We start from the raw sequence: 19814 nt of genomic DNA on the forward strand, positions 1-19814 counted from the left end.
AAGGGGTTCGGAGGGGGGAAGGAGTATGGAGAGCACAGGAAGTCCAGGGGAAGAAGGAAGGAGACCGGTAGGTGGAAGGAATGTGGAGAGGGGAGGGAGTCCAGGGCGAGGAAGAAATAAGGGTGGAAGAAGGTGTCGGGAAGGGGGAAAAACTAAGGGTGGAAGAAGAAGTAAAGCTGGAGGAAGAAATAAGGGTGGCTGAAGGAGTCTGGAAGGGGGAAGGAGTAAGGCTGGAGGAAAGAGTCAAGAGTGGGGCAGGACTAAGCGGGGGTGCAGTCCAGGGGGGAAAAGAGTTCCAAGGGGGGAAGGGGTCTGGAGGGGGATGTCCAGATGAACGTGCAAGCGAGGGCTCTGATGAGTCCATGACTATCTCCTGAGGAGTGAACTGAGTGTGGAAGTCATATGAGGGAATAGTGAGGATGACCAAGGGCAGAGTGAGGCGGTAGGGCGGGAGGGTAAGAGTTTGCTGGGAGTGGTAGAAAGGATGGCGAGGGTGGTTGGTGGGGATTCAGAGGCAGACACGGACCATGTGGGTGGGAAGGAGGAGGTCGAGGAGGTAAATGTGGATGGGGGTGGGATTTTCAGGAAGGAAGGGAACATACACATTCACCTGGACATCCCCGAAGGAAAATGGTTGTGATTGGTAGGTCACGGAGGGGAGGTGGAAGGTCATGCCAGGGGAATGAACAGTGATCGAGAAAAAGAAATGGGTGACTGGGGGAGGGGAAAAGATGAGGGAGCACAAGAAAAACCTAATCAAAAGCATGTTGCCTAAATCAGAAGTGAAATGACAGTCATGGTAGGTGAGATCAGATATTGCATGGGAGTGTGATCAGTGGGTGGACGGAGATGCAGGTCAGCTCAGATGGACAACTGAAAGCAAACCCCAGCAGGCAGCATTGAAAATGCTCAGGACAGTGAGGTGAGTGTGATACGTGAAGGATCTGTGTGTGTGGGAGAGAGCTTGCACAAGGCTCCGAAAAGCCCTGCCACATACACATTTCTCCCTCTAGAATCACTCATTGGCCAGCTGCCCCCTCTGCGGTGACAAAGGGCAAGGTTGAGGGGCTCCCAGGCAAAGGGGGCTCGGAGGGAGAGGACAGCCTCTGAGATTACTGAATGGATGAACCAGGGATGTCCAGCTGCCGCTTCTACTCCCTTCGGATGCCTGGGGGCTCCAGCCTGACTCCTTGAGGGGAAGGAGCACCTGAAGAGACATCGAGGTGCCCCCTTTCTCTCTCGTGTTGCCAGTGCAGGAACTGACCCATGATTCCTGTGATGAAGTGAAGGTCTGCACACATCTCTGCATTCTGCTGGACCAGGGTCTCCATGGCGTCCACCATCCTCCCCATGGAGACTTCCATACACAAACGTGTAGGCACTACTTTATCAGAGAGCAGGCAGACACACTCTTCCAACTTGTGAGCCACTCTGTTTAGGGCTTCCAGCAGCTCTGTGTGATGTTCCCCCGCCTTCTGCTGATTCTCCAGGATGAGTTGGAAGGCCAAATCCAGAGGCTCATCATCTGACTCGGACTTCACAGTTGCCTCTTCCCAAGCAGTCCTCTGAGTGCCAGGGAACTCAGCCGAACCTGCCTCCTCCTCCTGCTGCGGACATGCGTCCGTGCGGTGACCACCAGATTGTGAACCTGAGCCTGCTCTAGCTCTAGGTCCCACTGAGGTGTGTGTCTCTGCACTGGTGGAGGGTGTGGGTAAGCGCTGTGATGGGTCTTCCAGGCTGCTTATTTCCAGCTCTTCAATGGAGGAGGTGTCCTCTTGGCTGGAGGTGAGGACGTGGATGGAGCTGAGGGACTGGCTGGCTGAGGGTGTCGGTTGCTTGGCAAAGCTCCCTGTGAACCAAAGTAGAGATAATTAGTGCATGTCAGCAGAGTCAAAAGCAGGAGAGAGAGCACTCACAGTTGTGTTGAAAGAGGGATGATGTGGTGCAGGATCCTCACAAGGGTATTTGCCGCTGACCTCACTGTCACTGCAGGCAGGATTCATGTCCTCACCAGTCATTGCGATGGCATGCTCCTCAAAGTGAGTGAGGGGCCTAATGTAGGCCACTCCACCCCCGGTCTGGGACCTCTTCCTGCTGATGTGAACAGGCTTCTTCTACATGAAAACAGGAGAGAGTGTGAGCAGGACACATGGCACTGCACGGAATGTTTGCCTGGTGAGCGGAGCCATGGACAGGATGAGGATACGAGCTCCAGAGGATAGGAGCCTGATGGAGATGTGAGGGTGTGTGTGAGAGTTAATGGTGTTGTCCCTTGAGGTGTGAGATCCCTGTGGATGTGTGATGGGTTTGTGTGTGTGTGAGTTGAGAGTGAGGAGAAGAGTGAATTACCTTGGAAGAATAGATAAGACCATTCATCCTGTAGTAGTACTGGGTGGCTGTCGTCTTTTGCAGGGCATTGGCGCTGACCACTGCAACCACTGCCTCCCATGCTGGGTTGGTGATGCAGCTGCCCATCCTGCAGCCAAAGCTGGGTACAGGACATCATGGCGGGCCTCCACGGCGTTCAAAAGGTGTTTGAGGGATGCATCACCGAAGCAGGGGGACTGCAATCATTTTGTCTTTCGGAGCAATCCTGTCTTCTGTGCAACAGTTGTGGGCTGGAAGCATTGGGAGGAGTGTGTGCGGCTGCACTTTAAATATGGCGCCAGCATCATGAAGCAGTGAGGTGATGGTGTGGTGGGTGAATGAGAGCCCGCCCACCATTGAAACGGCGTGTTTCCCAGGAATGCATAATTAATGCCAACCACGACTGTCATTTTACCCGCCCGCTACCACACTTAATGCAAACCTGGGATCATTCCACCCTCTATTTCTCTCCACAAATGCTGCCTAACCAGCTGACAGTTTCCAGCATTTTAATTCAGATTTCCAGCATCTGTAATAGTTAGCTTTTGACCTTGGTTCCAGGGTTAGAAAATATTTTGAAATATATTAAGCTTCAAAATATTAACCTGCATGACTGCATTTTAAATTCTATTTGATTTCATAATTGAAATGCAATTAGCCAATCAGAGAGATGGATGTATGCACTCCCACTTCCAGGTTAAATGTTACAATATATAGGCAAGCACGCACAACAGATGACGTATTAAATGGCATCCCAACTTACAGGAGAAAGCAGTTCAGATCAAACACGAACATTCTCCGGCTCAGCCCCATGTTCACATTTGGTATCGCACTAGTGTGGAACAATCATGACAGAATGAGAAAGTACTGGAACCAGCGTGAGATAAGCATTAATGGTTTTCACAGCAAAGCTCTCTCCAGAATTTGAACCAATGCATCCATTCCAACTTGGAAGAAGCCTCTTATAAAAGCCCAGAGAAAATATATCAGTGCCTTTCATAAAATGGACATCTTACTGTCATACTGTAACTATAGAATTCAATCTGCAGCTTACATAGGATTACATGGGGTATATGGCCCAAAAACAGGCCATTTGGCCCAACCTGTCCATACTGGTGTTTATGATCCACTCGAGCCTCTTCTCATATTTTCTCATCAAAATCTACCATTCTAACCCTCAATTCATTTCTCCATCATATGCCTGTCTATCTTCCCCTTGAATTCATCTATACTGTTCACTTCAACCACTCCCTGTGGTCATGAATTCCACATTCTCATCATTCTGGATAAAGAAGTTTCCAAATTCCCTGTTGGATTTCTTGGTGAGTATTTTATGTTGCTTGCTTCCAGTTATCCTCTTCCCATAAGAGAAAACATTTTCTCTGTATATACTCTATTTCATAATTTTAAAGACCTCTAGGTCACTCCTCAGCCTTTTTTCAAGAGGCTTAGCCTGTTCATCTCTTCCTGATATGTATACCCATTCATTCCTGGTGTCATCATTGTAAGTGTTCTCTGCACCCTCTCAAGTACCTCTATATCCTTTTTATAATACGGCAGTCAGAACTACACACGTGCTTTCCTGCTTGCGGGTCTGAATGCAAACAAAATCTCTCATGTTTGCCAGTTTGAAATCCAACTTTTGGTTGAAAATGACTTGTTAGAACCTAGTATGCAAATGAAAATAAACAAGGCTTTTAAATGGAGATATACTTACCATTGTGCATTGCACAGTAAAGTTAGAGTGGAATAGAGGATCATGGGATCTTCTGACAAACAAAGCCTTGGTTCAGGTTTTTTTGTTGAGAAAATGAGACCGAAGCGTCATTAAAACAAAAGCCTGTGGTTCGTAACCGCTTTCTTCAATAATTGGGTGTCTTAATTAGGTTACCGGACATATTCCGAGAGGTGTCATCACATGACCTCCTACCACCAACTGCCCAGACTCCTGCCATTGGTCGCCCAACATCTGTGTCATCCTGTAAACCCAGCCTTCCAATGCTTTTCACTGTGTCCTGGTTTTGACTTTTGAAAATCTGGTCACCCTACTTCAATTAGCATTGACTATCCCCCCCAATTTGGTATCATCTGCAAACTTAGAAATTGTGTTTTTGGCTAAAGTCCAAATCATTAATATAATTGTGAACAGCAGTGGTCCCAACACTGATTTTTGAAGAACACCACCTCCTCCCACTCTGAATAACTACCTTTAACTCCCACTCTCCATTTTCTGCCTTGAAGCCTGCTAGCAATCCATTCTGCCACTTGTTCCCTGACTCCACTTTATCTAACCTTATTCACTAGTCTATTATGTGGCATCTTATGGAAGGCCTTTTGAAAATCCAAATAAATTGTATCTACTGCATTGTCATTGACTACTCTCGGTTACCTCCTCAAAAAAATCAATAAGGCTGGTCAAGTAAGATTGCCCATTTTGAAATCCATGCTGACTATTTATTATTATATTCCTTATTTCTAGATGTTCTTCTATTCTCTCCTTAAATAGGGATTCCATTATTTTTCCTACCACCATGACTGGTCTATAACTCCCTGGACACGTTCTGTCATCCTTCTTAAATATAAGAATTATATTAACTATCTGGCAGTCCTTTGGAAGTTTTTTCTAATGAATTACTTAGTATATGTAGCGAAGCCTCTGCTATCTCTTCCCTAGATTATTTTAAAGTACATGGAAGCGATTCATCTGGACCAGGGGTTTGTGTCCTTTTTCAGTAGTTGGATTAGTTTATTTTATTTTAAATGCACTTATCTCACCCTTTATCTCATCATTCAATGTTATGTTTACTTGTTCCATCTTCCTGGCAAATGTTGAAGTGAAATAATTATTTAATATTTCTACCATCTCTCTATCATTACCTGTGGTATTATCCTGTCTATCTCTTAGTGGTCATTTTCCCATTGCAATCTTCCTTTGTTTATATTTCTATTTCAAAATATTTTACTATTTTGTTTAATGTTCCTTGATAATTTAATTTCATAGTTCCTCTTTGCCTTCCTAATTGTTTTTCAAACTTCTCTCCTAATCCCTTCATATTTTCTCTTATTCACTCCGCTGTTGTGTATTTATTTAATGCATGCCTTTTTCCTAACCCTCAATTGTTCCCTTACATCTTTATACATCCATTGATTCCTACTAGTGTTCAGCTTGTTCCTTCCTTTTAGCAGAATTTATTTTTCCTATACTTTGTTGAACTCCATTTCAATGTTGCCCATTGTTGTTCTACATTGTTCTAAATTGTTGCCCATTTCATTTTCCCAAGTTCTCTTCTCAGATCCTCAAAACCGGCTTTTCTCAAATCTATTAACTTGGCTTTCATCAAAATTATATTCTTCTCTATCAACGTAAAGCATATTATATTATGGTCACTATTGCCTACAAATTCCCATACTTTTACTCCTCTTATCTGCTTTGGTTCATTCTCCATTACGAGATCAAGTGGTGAATCATCCCTTGTTGGGATTTTTACACATTGGGTTAGAAACAAGTCCTGCACACATTGTAGGAACTCCAATCCCTTACCCCCTTTATCTACCTCATCTGTCCAATTAATATCAGGGCAGATTATTCTATGTTTTTTACTCAATTCCCTAATTTGTCTGTACATTTGTTCCTCCACCTCCTTTCCACTTTTAGATGGTCTATAGACTTCACCTGTTAATGTGATTGATCCTTTATCATCTTTAATCTCTTTCCCAGTGGATTCTATTTTGACTTGCTGATATCTGTGTTCCTTTTTCTACTGCCTTTATGTTATCCCAGATAAGTACAGCTATTCCACATCCCCATTTTCCCTCTCTAGCTCTTCTAAACATGTTCTCCCCTGCAATGATTAACCCCCAGTCCTGATTTTTCTGTAGCCACCTTTCAGTAATCCCTATTATGCCTGGTTCCTCCAATGCAGGATTGCCTCCAGATCCCTTGTTTTGTTACAGATACCATGTGCATTGCTGTACAGACATTTTAACTCATTTTAATGGGGTTTCTTCTCACTTTATGTTTAGACTCTCATTCTGATGATTCCCTAAATCTGCTCCCCCACCCCCACCTTACTTAATTCTCTCCTTTCTTCTCCTGGCCTATTTAGGCTGCTTACATTTTTTGTCAAGCCCTACCAACTCCCCCCACCCCTTACTAGTTTAAAGCCTTTGCCATGTCTCTATTTACCCTTTCCGCCAGGGCATGGGTCCCACCTTGGTTCAGCTGGAGTCTATTTCACCAGTACAGCTTCTTCTTGTCCCAGAACTGGTGCCATGGTCCCATGAAAAGGAACCCCTCTTTCCCACATCAGCTCTTTTAGTATGAAAGATGTATTGTCGGGAGAAGTCCAGGGGTGAAATAGTGTTGATTCATAAAGCAAATTGTAATAACTTGAAAAACAAGGAGCTTGAAAACTTTTTATTTTGGTGTAATCTCTTTATACACTTTGTTCGTTCATTCTTTTGGTGTCATCTTCTTTCCAGAATGTTGACTGCCAAGGATCTCCGCCTCTTTCTGTTCTGTGCTGCCCTTACACAGTCCACAAAGGTCAATTGCATCCAGTCCATTATATCTGTCATCCATTTTCTCCTCTGCTTCCCTCTCCTGAGTTTTCCATTGACCTGTCCTTCCAATAATTGTCCTGTCTACCATCTGCTCTAATGAGGTGGCACATCCGAAATTCTACCATCTGTGTCCTAACTCACGCCAAGTCCTGTTCACCTATAACCCCTGTGCTCATTAATCTATATTAGCTCCCAGTCCACCAATTCCATGATTAATAAATCCTCATCCTTGTGTTCAAATCACTCATGGCTCACCTCACCCATCTATGTAATTTCCTCCAGCCCTACAACCCTAAAAACTCTACATTTTTCTAACACTGCCTTCTTCTGCATTCCCCCATTTCCTTCACCCCACCATTGGCCTTAGGTCCTAAGTTCTGCAATTCCCTCCCTAAACATTTCCGCCTCTCCATCTCTCTCTTTCCTTCTTTAAGATGCTCCTTAAAACTTACCTCTTTGACCAAGGTTTTGGTCAAATTTCCTAATGTCTCCCCCTTTTTCTCAGCGTAATCTTTTGTCTGATTACGCTCCTGTGGAGTGCCTTGAAACATTATACTACATTAGAGGTGCTATATAAATGCAAGTTGTTGTCAAATATAAAAGTATTACAAACTCAGATTTTTCATGGATTACTTAGCATTAACTCTTTCTAAAGCACCTTTGCTAAATAGCAGCCATTTTTCGAAAATAATCCAAAGAGGTAATAATGATCTTTCTCCTTCCCATCAGTGCTGGGAGGAAAATCATTATCTTTTGGCAGTTATAGTTAGTCAGCCAGCTTAGAATGGTATTCATTATTCTGACACTCCTCATTCTGCAGCACTGTGGTTTTATTTACCATTCTTCTACATGGTATCCTACTCTACTCACAGAATTAACATGAAATCCTGACTGTCAGACAATTCACTTACCAGGAACCAATGTAGCTCCACCCAACTTAACCTGTGCAATAGCTGTTGGGCTCTATTCACAAGGTAAGCAATCATTTAAAAAAAAGATATGGATGGTTCCCAGATTTCTTTAGAGCTGAAAAATTCCTTTGCACTGTGCTTCAATCTAAGTTTCCAGTCAGGTTACAAAATCTTGTCTCATTTACCTAAATGCACAGAGTGAGCAATTATTCAACATTTTTAATGCTTTTAATCAGATTTTTTTTTTGCTTAACTCCCTGCCAACAGATTGCTACCACAAGTAAAATATTCATGTTTAAACCACACCACCCAAACTATTAGGTGTAAATAACCTTGCAAATATGTTGGAAGTGCAAATGCATGCCTTACAGACAAGTGGGAGCAATATAAAGATCAGCTGAAATATTTGTAGCACAAGGCTGAGGTTTTTTTTTCTCTAGAAAATTAGCTTAGAAATTATTACATGCAATTTAGCTACAATAGCACAAATAAAATGTGAATCTTTTGAAGGTGGTTAAAATGTGTGACAAAGATGTGTCTAGATTTGCCTATCGATAGGTTATGATTACAGCCTACGTAGTTACTCTGGGAGAGGATACGGCAGCTTGAAGTACCTTGATCTTTGTGCAAAACACACAAGCAGGTGGGCTGGCTGTAGGGTGAATGTGGTCAGGTGACAGTATTTGTGAGGCAGGTTGCTAGCGTGGGTGGATTATGCTATGCAAGTGTGTAGGCAGCAGCAATTTACTCTTCCATGTGACAAAGGGGTGGGAGTTACTCTATAGGTTAGCTGTGCCTACCAGCAGGTGGTCAGTCTCAGGCGCTCAGTTGAGGGAGATAAAACATTCAAAAGCCTGACTCCAGAGGCTTTGGGGTGAGGGACTGTGTTTTAGAGTGCAGAGTCACTGAATTTACTCATTTGCTGCAGAGCTGACACACTAGCAGGCACACTGAAGTACAGGTAAGGCTGTTATTTATAGAGCTAAGTGAAAATCCCTGTGAACATGTTGTTATTTAATGTGATGTAACTGGAAATAATCTTAATAATTTAATATCTATCAGCATTCTCAAAATGAGTTTGATCTGTTCTAATCAGCCAGCCCCTGATGCGTGCAATAACCCAGATTTGGATCTGATGGGACTCAACTTCAGAGGGTCCAACAAGGTAATTTTAAAAATCGTTTCTGTAGCCTTCTGTAGACCTGCAAAAGGCTTTGTGGGAAAAACGTTTGTAAAGTAACTAGAGTAGAGTTCTGATATGCATCCATAGATGATAAAGTAGATTACATTTTAAAGAACAAGCTAATAATTGTGATTATTAGAGATTTGGTTTAAAGAGTACAGAATGGAGCTCTCTGTTTCTGACCTACAACACAGATTCTCACGTATGTAAAGTTTTTAAAAATCAGATGATACATTGCATTTATATTGTTTTATTCTGAACCCCAGTGTAATTTGGATATTATAATTGAACTAACAAATGGGACAATTTCAGGGATTTATTCCTGCCTTTGTGAATTTTGCTCTTAGGATCATGTTTTCAGCTTGCCTGTTCCTTTAATAGATGCTGGCATACATGAACACAGGGACATAGTTGCTGCCGTTTTCTACACTGCACCACAAATTTTCCTACAAATGGGAAATAACAAATTCCTGTCACCTTTAGCTGTAGTCAGACTAACAAAGATTACATTTCAATTATTTTAATATGAATGGGGTATTTGGCACCTGCTGAACTGGTGGGCATGAGCTCAGTCTCTGGTGGTTTAGAATTGCATCAGTTTTCTCTGACAGCCTGATAGGAAAAAGGATTCTCTAATCCCTGGTATCTGGTGGTGGAGCACTGACACTGTTTATAAGAGCCATTTACATCTTACCTCTGCAGTAATGGGCTGAGTACATGGTACTCTATGAAACACTGCACTTGCCATCAGTAAAGACATGCATTCCATGCTGGAAGCAGACTTTCAGATTTAACTTTATTTATCCTGAAATTTTCTCCTTTTGTCCTCGAATAATAACTCAACCTGGCGCATGGTTCTGTGGCCTTTTATCACGTGCTGGCCTCGAGAGCTAATCTCGGTAGGCTGTTCATCTATGGACATGGCAGCAGATCCTAACCTTGTCCTCACCCACCATCCACACACAAATGCACTGTCTTGGAAATGTCATTGAATATTAATCAGGAGTGGGAACTCTAGCTAATTTTACTGCTCTCCGAATTAGGGCATTCGGTCCAATTGTAATGCCATACCAATGCCCAGTTGTGATCAGTTAACTCCACACAACACAAATCGAACCTTGTTGTTTTGTGTGGCTCATTACTTGGAGAACATTTACTCACCTAGGCATTGGTGGAGCTTTAAGTTTCTTTTTCTGATTTTCTGCAAATTTCAAATTTTTAAAACTTCACCAACCTTAGAGAAATTGATCTGTTGTTCTTATAGTATTTTTGAAAGAAACATAATAATATTCTTGTTTCAACTTTAATACAAATATCCATCTTGATTTGGAAATGATAAATTCTCATTCTGCACAATTAATGACTCCTTTATTTAATGCATCATTGTTTTGTTACAGAATTGACAAAGATTCTGGTATGGTTATAATTTCCATTATTTTATTTTGCTTTTTAATATCATCTTGAGGAAAGCTTCAAAGCTAGCTAGCTCTACTAATTTAGATTTGAATTCACAGATCATTCATTCAATGCCCAAATTTTGAATTACAGTTGGAATTACTGGCACTCATTAGCTGGGTGGTTATGCAGCTCGGGGAAGGAAAGAAGTGGCTGGGCTGATCTTCCTCTGTGAGATTTTTTTCCACTCACAGTGTAGTTATGAGGAAAGCTGAGGCAAAGTTTGCAGCCGAGTCTGACCAAAGTGGAGGAGGAAGTTTGCTGGTGAGAGGCAGTGTGGGAAAGGAAGAATGGCAGGAGAGTGGGAGGAAGTGGGGCATCAAGCAACAGCAGTGGAGACAAAGCGTGACAGTCAGAGTATTTCATGGGGGAGGGAATGCATGAATTAAGATATAACTGTGGAGGAGGGAATATTGGGACAAAGTATAACCAAGCAGATGTGAGGAAAGAGGGAGTGCAGCAGTGGGAGGCAGCAGATAATCTATTTTAAAATATTCAAATCATAACACTGTTATGAAAATAACAACTTTAAATTTGCCATGATATATCCTTGATGGTTTTTAATAATTTAATTGTTCATTTTTAACCGAGTTATCTCCACGTTCAATGCCAAACAGGAATTCGTTAAGACAGGTGACCAAGAGCTTAGTCAATGAGGTGGGTTTTAAAGAGGGTTGTAAAGGAGGAGTGGGAGGCGGAGAAGCTGAGGAAGGCAGAGAGGTTGCGAGCCCCTGGAAGGAATTCAACTTGGGTTGAATTTCCAGAGTCTAGGGTCTAGGAAGCTGATGGGACAGCTGAAAAGATGAAATGAAGGGAGGCAATGGTGCACTACAACAACAAGTTGCATTTGTATAGCATCCTTATCATAGTAAAATGTTCCAAGGTGCTTCACAGGAGCATTGTCAAACAAAATTTGACACTGAGTCACAAGAGTTATTAGGGCAGGCGGTCTAAAGCTTGGTCAAAGAGGTAGGTTTTAAGGAGTGTCTTAAGGAAAAAAAAGAGGTATAGATACAGAAAGGTTCTGAAATTTCCTCCCTAAACCTATGACCTTAGCAGCTGAATGCAGTCACCAATGTGGAGCAATTAAATGCAGGGATGCCCTAGAAGCCAGAATTAGAAGAGCGCAGATATCTTGGAGGGTTGTGTGGCTGGAAGAGTTTATAGAAATAGGAAGGGTCAAGGGATTTGAAAACAAAGATGAGAATTTTAACTTGCTTTACCGGGAGCCAATGTCTGTCAGCAAGCACAGGGGTGATGGTGAGTTGGGACATGGGATTTGGATGAGTTTAAATCTATGCTAGGTGGAAGATGGAAAACTGGTCAAGAGAACATTGGAATAGTCAAGTCTAGAGGTAACACAGGTATGGATGAGGATTTCAGCAGCAGATAAGCTGAGGCAAGGGCAGAGTCAGACGATGTTGCGGAGGTGGCAATAGGTTGTCTTAGTGATGGTGCACATATGTAGTCAGAACCTCATCTCTGGATCAAGTACGGAACCGAGATTGTGAACAGCCTGGTTCAGGCTTAGACAGTTGCCAGGGAGAGGGATGGAGTCAGTGGCTGGGGAACAAAGTTTTTGGTGCGGACCAAAAGTGATAGTTTTGGTCTTCCCAATATTTAGTGGAAGAAAATTTAGCTCATCCAGTACAGGATGCCAGACAAGCAATCAGATAATTTAGAGACATTGGAGGGGTCAAGGGAGGTGGTGGTGAGGTAAAGCTGGGTGTCATCAGTCTGCTGTGGAACCTGGTGTGTTTGGATGATGTCGCTGATTTGATAGTGATTCTAGGGCTGGGGGATGGTTACAGAGTAAGGCCATGGAGGTACTTAAGCACAAGAAAAAGCAATTAAAATTTGAGGTGTTAATGAACTGGAAGCTAATGTAGGTCAGTGAGCACAGCAGTGATGGACAAGTAGGACTTGGTGTGAGATAGCACATGGGCATCAGAAGGTTTGCTGATCTCAGATCTATAGATTGTGGAGGATAGAAAGCCAACCAAGCTTTGGAATAGTCAAGAGAATGAATGATCAGTGGCAGATGTCCTGAAGCGTGGATTGAGATGAATGTTTTTACAAAAATGGAAGTTAGACTTTATGATGGCAAGGATATAGGTTGGAAGCTCAATGTTCCGGGATGTCGAGGTTGTGGAGAGGGCCATGAATGAATGTTTTGGAGACACCAGGTGCTAATGAACAAATTGTTAGGTTTGCTTTGACTGTGCTCAGGTAGCTAAAAATGAAACCAAACTAGGGTAGTCCTCTAAATCTGGACAATGATCCTAGCTTACTGCATGGTTTTGATGGAGGAGACTGAAGCCCAGAGGAGATTGATGTGATGCACTCAGATCTGGTGTTGGTTGGCTAAGCCAACTGTGTGCAAGATGCGCTTAATTCTGGATGGGAAGATTTTGCTAGGGACAAGAGTATCAAAAGAGTAGGTGAAATAATAGTTGAACAAATGGATAGTTGCAGAGATGTTGTAGTAAATGGTGGGCCAATGCCTAAACAGTTGAGAGTTTGAAACTGCAGCTGTAAATGATTTAGGAGGATTTTTTTTACAGGGAGATGTAGAAAGAAATGGTATTGGAAGGGCATATGGGAATGTGGTGGTACCGGATGCAGGAAAATGATTGGTGATGCTCTTGTTAGCGATCAAAAGCCCAGGAATAGAGAGGCCAAGGGAATTGGTGAGGTGATGGGGGTGATCATATGTATGAATAGGAGAGTGTAGGAGAGGTTTAAGGAGTACAGGAAGGCAATGAGTTCAAAGAACATGGGGACAAGAGGAACTGATATTGAACGTCACTCAGTGCAGAGCCTAAGGGAGGAAAGGAAGGGGGATATATTAGGGAGAAACTCACAAAGGGATTTAGGAGACTGCAGAAAATAAGAATTTACAAGAGAGGGAAGATGTGTGGAGCAGGTAAGGTACTCAACGGAGGTGAAGAAGAGTGAGGTGAAGCAGGGTGGTGGGAGGTTGTGGGGGTGGGGAGAGCAAGATGTGAATTGGCAATAAAGGCCATACCACAATCAAGGTGGTTTGAGCAGGGCAGGAGGTGGAAAATATAACCAAGCAAGAAGGCTTTGATAAGAGGCAAGGCATTGTCATCAAGGAACCTTGTTTGAGTCAAAGCCAGGATGACATCATCCTCAATAGGGTTATGGAAGGCAAGTTTCTTGATTGAATGGCCATTGTGGAAGGAAAGGTAGAGAGGACTGATGAATGTTGGTCTACAATGAAATCCAAGAGGGCAATAGTGGGAGGTATGATTTGAGAATTGAAAGAAGTTGATTAGGTGAGATCCTCCAGGTATGCTGGGTACAAGGTGCAGCATGGTCTTGGGTGTTAGCAGTGCAGACCAGTGGAACTGATAAGCCAGCAGATGAACAAGTTGTGAAACCCAAGGACAGAGCAAGGGAGACTAGGAAGTCAGGAGAGGGTAAAGCCATAGGATCAGCTCAGGTGAAAGACCTGAGCCAAGGAACAGCTGTAGGCTAGTGGTGAGCAGACAAAAAAGTAGCAATAGGATCCTGTGCAGCCAGTCCATTCCCAATTCAGCAAAGGATGAGAAAGGAATCCTGAAGGATGAGTGGAGCAGTACAGAGTCAGCGACCATAGGAAGCAAATCGATAGCCGCAAAGCAGAGATGATTCAGGCAGGATGGCAGCCAGTAGCAATGGATCAGATGTAGCCCAGAATAGAGTGGAAATCTCAGGGAATGAGCAGGACAGGCAATTGAACTGAAGCAGTCCACCAGAGAATATGGTCTCAGTGAATCACAGCCGCAAAGGCAGAAGTTACAGTAAAGACCAGTAGGCAGACGAGAAATGGGATTCCACAGGTTTCTGCCTAGAACCCAACACAGTGACAGTATAAAGCTAAGAAGCCATCAGTATACAGACAGAAGCTCTGTAAGTAAGAGAAGTACGTAGGTAAGTAAGGAAATGGCTGCTTCAAACTAAAAAAGATTGAGTGGCAGAACAGAGTCATAGGCCCAGATTTTCGCCAAATAGGGACGACTCGGGAACCCTTTAAAAATGGCAACCAGGATCCAATTCTGGGGGATTCCCACCTGCACTCCCGTTTCTGGCAATATTCACTAGCGTAAGATAAGGGTGCGGGCAGTCAGCTGACACACAGCACTCCTGCCCTTACCAGCTCCGTTGAGGGGTGGGCAGTTTAAACCCCATGCAATGTTAGTGGAGTCGAGCCCAATCAATAAGTAGATGTGGTCCATGGCCTCTCAGAAGAGTCATGAACCATGGGCAAGCCCTAGTCCCAAGTGGGGAACCAAAAAAGAACAGCCACCTGCTCCTGGGAATACTTTCATTGACAGGCTTGCAATACAAAAAAAATGTTCTTTCAGTTTCAATAGTTGGATGCTGTGTTATAAGTTAAATGTGTTTTTACAGCAGTGATTGATTTATAAGGCACTGCCCTGCAAGGAAAGTTGACCATTACATAAGAACATAAGAACTAGGAGCAGGAGTAGGCAATTCAGCCCCTCGAGTCTGCCCCGCCATTCATTACAATCATGGCTGATCTCATTTCAGCCTCAACTCCAATTTCCCGCCCTCTCCCCATAACCTTTCAACCCATTACTAATTAAAAATCTGTCTATCTCCTCCTTAAATTTATTCAGCGTCCCGGCATCCACTGCACTCTGAGGTAGTAAATTCCACAGATTCACGACCCTTTGAGAAAAGTAATTCCTCCTCATCTCTGATTCAAATCTACCACACCTTAGCCTAAAACTATGACCTCTTGTTCTAGAATGCCCCACAAGGGGAAACATCTGCTCCATGTCTACTTTGTTTATCCCCTTTAGCATTTTATATACCTCAATTAGATCTCCTCTCATCCTTCTAAACTCTAGCGAGTATAGGCCTAAACTGCTCAATCTCTCCTCATAAGACAAACCCCGCATCTCTGGAATCAATCTAGTGAACCTCCTCTGAACCAACTCCAATGCAACTACATCCTTCCTCAAGTAAGGGGACCAAAACTGTGCACAGTACTCCAGGTGCGGTCTCACCAATGCCTTGTACAGTTGCAACAAAACTTCCCTGTTTTTATACTCTATTCCTTTAGCAATAAATGCCAAAATTCTATTTGCCTTCCTTATTACCTGCTGTACCTGCATACTAGCTTTCAGCGATTCCATGCAAGAGGACCAGATCCCTCTACACTGAAGCATTCTGAAGTTTCTCTCCATTTAAATAATAAGTTGCTCTTTTATTCTTCCGAATAAAATGGATAACCTCACACTTATCCACGTTAAACTCCATCTGCCAAATTTTGGCTCATTCACCTAACCTGTCCATATCCATTTGTAAATTTCTTATTTCTTCATTGCAACTTACTTTCCCACCTATTTTGGTGTCATCTGCAAATTTAGCTATAGTACCTTCTATCCCTGAATCCAAGTCATTAATATAGATTGTAAATAGTTGGGGCCCAAGGACCGAACCCTGTGGCACCCCACTAGTTACAGCTTGCCATCCAGAAAAGGATCCATTTACCCCGACTCTGCTTTCTGTTGGTTAGCCAATCCTCTATCCAAGCTAATATATTACCCCTAACTCCATGTGATCTTATCTTGTGTGTTAATCTTTTATGTGGCACCTTATCAAAGGCCTTCTGGAAGTCCAAATATACTACATCTACAGGATCCCCATTATCCACGTTGCTTGTCACATCTTCAAAGAACTCTAGTAAATTGGTCAAACACGATTTACTCTTCATAAAACCATGCTGACTCTGATGGATTGCATTTTGACTTTCCAAATGCCCCATTACTACTTCCTTAATAATGAATTCCAACTCTTTCCCAATGACAGACGTTAAACAAACTTGTCTATAGTGTCCTGCCTCCCCCCCACCCTTTTTGAATAAGGACATTTATATTAGCATTTTTCCAATCCACTGGAACCTTTCCAGAATCCAGGGAATTTTGTTGCCAATGCAACAACTATCTCCGCTGCCACTTCCTTTAAGACCCTGGGATGTAGGCCATCAGGTCCTGGGGACTTGTCACCCTTTAATCCCAATAGTTTGCTCATACTTTTTTTCTAGTGATGGTGATTGTTCTAAGTTCTTCCTTCTCTATACCCTCTGCACTACCTGTTACTATTGGGGTGGTACTAGTGTCCTCCACTGTGACAAAATATTGATTAAGCATTTCTGCCATTTCTGCGTACCCCACTATTAACTCCCCAGTCTCACATTCCAAGGGACCAATAGTCACTTTAGCTATTCTCTTTCCTTTTATATACTTGTAGAAGCTTTTCCTATCAGTTCTTACATTTTGCGCTAGTTTTCTTTCATAATTTACCTTTGTTCTTTTTATTACTTTTTCAGTAACCCTTTGTTGATCTTTAAAAGTTTCCCAATCTTCCAGCATTAAAACATTGATCAGTATTGTGTAAGTGTTCAGATGCATTATAGTGCTTTTCTCATTGGGTTCATTCTCTCACTGGGAAAGATGCTCTTATGCATTCAAAACTGAATAAAACACAGCTTTGGATCTCTAGAGTAATAACCTGAAGTGATATAAATGCTCAGAGCCCTTTTAAAATGAAAAAAAAAACCTTTAGCAGCTTTTATTTAGAGAAAGAAAAGCCCCCACCTGTTCCTGGATTGTTTTGATTGACAGGACATCTGGTGCAACTTAGAAAAAAAGCCCATTTAAGTTCCAATAGACTCCATTGTTTAAATTTTCCAAGGTTTGATTATAGCAGAGCCCATTGTGAATGTCGGGCTGAGTTTCAAAAGCTACAAAACCACTTATGTCAGCAGGGGGCTGTGTTTACATTTAAATTGACAGTTTTAAGAGGTTATTAAAGGATTATACGTGATGTGATTAGAGAAATTGGTGGTTTTTTAACAAATTGAGGGGATTTAAATTTTTGAATGGGTTTTATGAATGGGAATATTTTCAGTATCAATTGTTTAAGTGAAAGTTCTATTAGATTGTTAGAATTTTTTTTCATCTCCTCATGGCTCCTGAGGCCTCTCCATAGTGGATACTGGGTGAGTGGCAATGGAGGATACATAGGGAGCATGGAGGTGAATTGGGAAATATGAGGGGACATGAGGATTATGGGACCATGGAGGTGGCATAAGGAATATGAGAGAGCATTGGGATTGGGCTTGGGATTATAGGGAGCATGGAGAGGGGATGTGGAGTGGTTGGGGGGGATTGAGGGGAGTGAGGATTTGAGGGCCTGACATTCTTCAATAAACTTGGGCCCATGTCCAAGTAAATGGAGACATGCATTCCAGCTGCCAGCCTGGACATCTTCCCGCCTCCTTTGTCACCTCAGGCCTGCCTCTGGAGATGGCAGGCCCCTTCTCCAAGCTTCCCCAGAGCTAAAATATGTTGACCTTGGCTTTTTTAAAGAAGACCTTCCCGTCTCCTCCATGAAAATCTGGCCCATGGCAACTGAGGAATACAGTGTAGTCGATTGGAACAGAATCTGAGAAATAAAACATGAGCAGAGATGCAGCCATTGAAGAGAGCACAGGTAAAACACAGAATAAACATTCTGATGTTGCTCTCACATCATCACCATTCAACCTCCTCTGTTTCAGGTGGGAGCTTCTGTCTATGCCAGCAGATGCCCAAGGAAATGTTTGGCCAGTGCCAATCAATTTAAAGATAATTTATACAATTTAGTTTTCATGTAAATGATCCCAATTTTGACCATTCCATCAAGCACAGCAGATTTAGGTGTCTATTATTTAAATGATAATCAAGAAGAGGCTAACATCTTTTTTTTTGGTATAACATGAGCAGCTACTGCTGGCAGAACAGGTGTTCTGAAGGCGTGTAGTCAAGTACATGGTTAGTGCGCAGAGCAAGCATTGCACTATCCTTTACAGATTTTATCTAAGTATCTGTATGTTTTCCCTACTGTTGACTAGATATTATAGTCAATGTAACATTTATAAAGGAACTCAGCCCTACATTGACTGGGAATTTACATCATCTCAGAGCTAAGTGAGAAGGACCAGGCTTTTTGTCATGTCAGCAATGTGTATAATCCAATGACGTCACCTCAAGTGATGTATTCTTTCAAAGCAGGCTTTGAGTATTTGCACAAGCCAAAACACTGACCTTCCATTCAGCACAGAACTCATCATCTTTCCAACAAACATGGCCATCCTTTTATTTTAAACTTCTTTGCAGCCTAGATTTTACAGCCACTCTTTTGGGAGTGGGTGGTGGTCTAACACAATGTCCATTCACTTCAAGGGCCTGATTTCAAATCCTGTCTAGTCTAAACAAATGAGCATCTGTTCCCTCTCCTTGAAACTTAGGGAGCAATGCGAGATGAGAGTAGGGAACCTTGATCTAGTTTACTTGGCAGGATTGGAGAGGATGATTTTTAACTGCATCTGTCCAGTGAAACCAAGTGGTGATATGGTCAAAATAACTTCAATTACATGGCCAAGGCTGGTGGGTGTTTTTAACATACGCAGTCAGGTCCTGATTATTTCACTGGGACCCATTTATACCATTTATTCAGTGGCCTGAGTGGGAAGCAGCAATGAGTTTTCCATTAGGCCAGCCCAGTGAGAAAGAGGATCAGTGTTGGCGAGGTCTAAAAGGTGAGTTTTTAATTTTTTTTTACTTCCCTTGTGAGGCCAGAATCAATGTTCATTTCAGAAGCAATGATCTAGTTAGACAACAGACCAAAGCAGCATATAAAAAAACCTTTCACTCTGTAATATAGGTACATTAACAAGTGTATTTGAACACATTCCTATCTACACAACCTGAATTTCTGTCACAATTTGATACATTTTTGGCTCATTTTTTTTCTGTTGTAATTCCTACATGCACAGTTATAATGGGGTCTGCCTTTTTAACTTGTCGCCTTATAATTATATCTCATCTGCAGTAATGCTGTAACTCGTTAGTTTAATTGTATCTCCCAGCTTTTTAGCCTGTACTGGAGAGTAACTTCTATGCACCAAACAATTCGACTCCACTGTTTCCCAAATTGTCCTAAGTTTTACTTTTTAACTATTAATGTTTATAAAATCAAAATATTTTTCTTGGTTCTAATTCTATTGTGATGCTCAAATGGTTGGCTTAAATGCCTAATATCATTGATATGAATTAAGATTTGATAAGATTCTGCAAGTAGCGTCTTCCCAATTATTCCCACAGGGACAATTGGAGCAGGATATGGGGGTGGAGGCTGATTGTGACTCCTTTGGAGTCAGGAGCACTCTTGCTCCATGGGAAGGAATAATCTGTTGCAGTGATCACCTTTAAAAGTCTCTGAAGCATTAAAGCTATAAGCAACAGGAAGTATGGCCA

The 19814-nt window shown here is 42.4% G+C and overlaps 1 long non-coding RNA gene across 19 annotated transcripts in view; it reads left to right on the top strand.

The window, feature by feature from the left end:
• The first annotated feature begins 8567 nt into the window (after positions 1-8567).
• LOC144691537 (uncharacterized) overlaps positions 8568-19814 on the top strand; it is a 69347-nt gene continuing 58100 nt past the window's right edge. For 5 of the 19 annotated variants that reach the window (XR_013579163.1, XR_013579166.1, XR_013579153.1 and 2 more), the window contains exons 1-2: positions 8574-8802; positions 8938-9006. This is a non-coding gene — a long non-coding RNA (uncharacterized LOC144691537). Of the gene's footprint in view, positions 8803-8918; positions 9007-19014; positions 19072-19814 lie in introns of those variants that run through there. The other 14 variants (XR_013579160.1, XR_013579155.1, XR_013579159.1 and 11 more) reach the window with 10 other exon arrangements.

This window comes from Cetorhinus maximus, chromosome 16 (assembly GCF_964194155.1).
Source record: "Cetorhinus maximus chromosome 16, sCetMax3.hap1.1, whole genome shotgun sequence".
Classification (NCBI taxonomy): domain Eukaryota; kingdom Metazoa; phylum Chordata; class Chondrichthyes; order Lamniformes; family Cetorhinidae; genus Cetorhinus; species Cetorhinus maximus.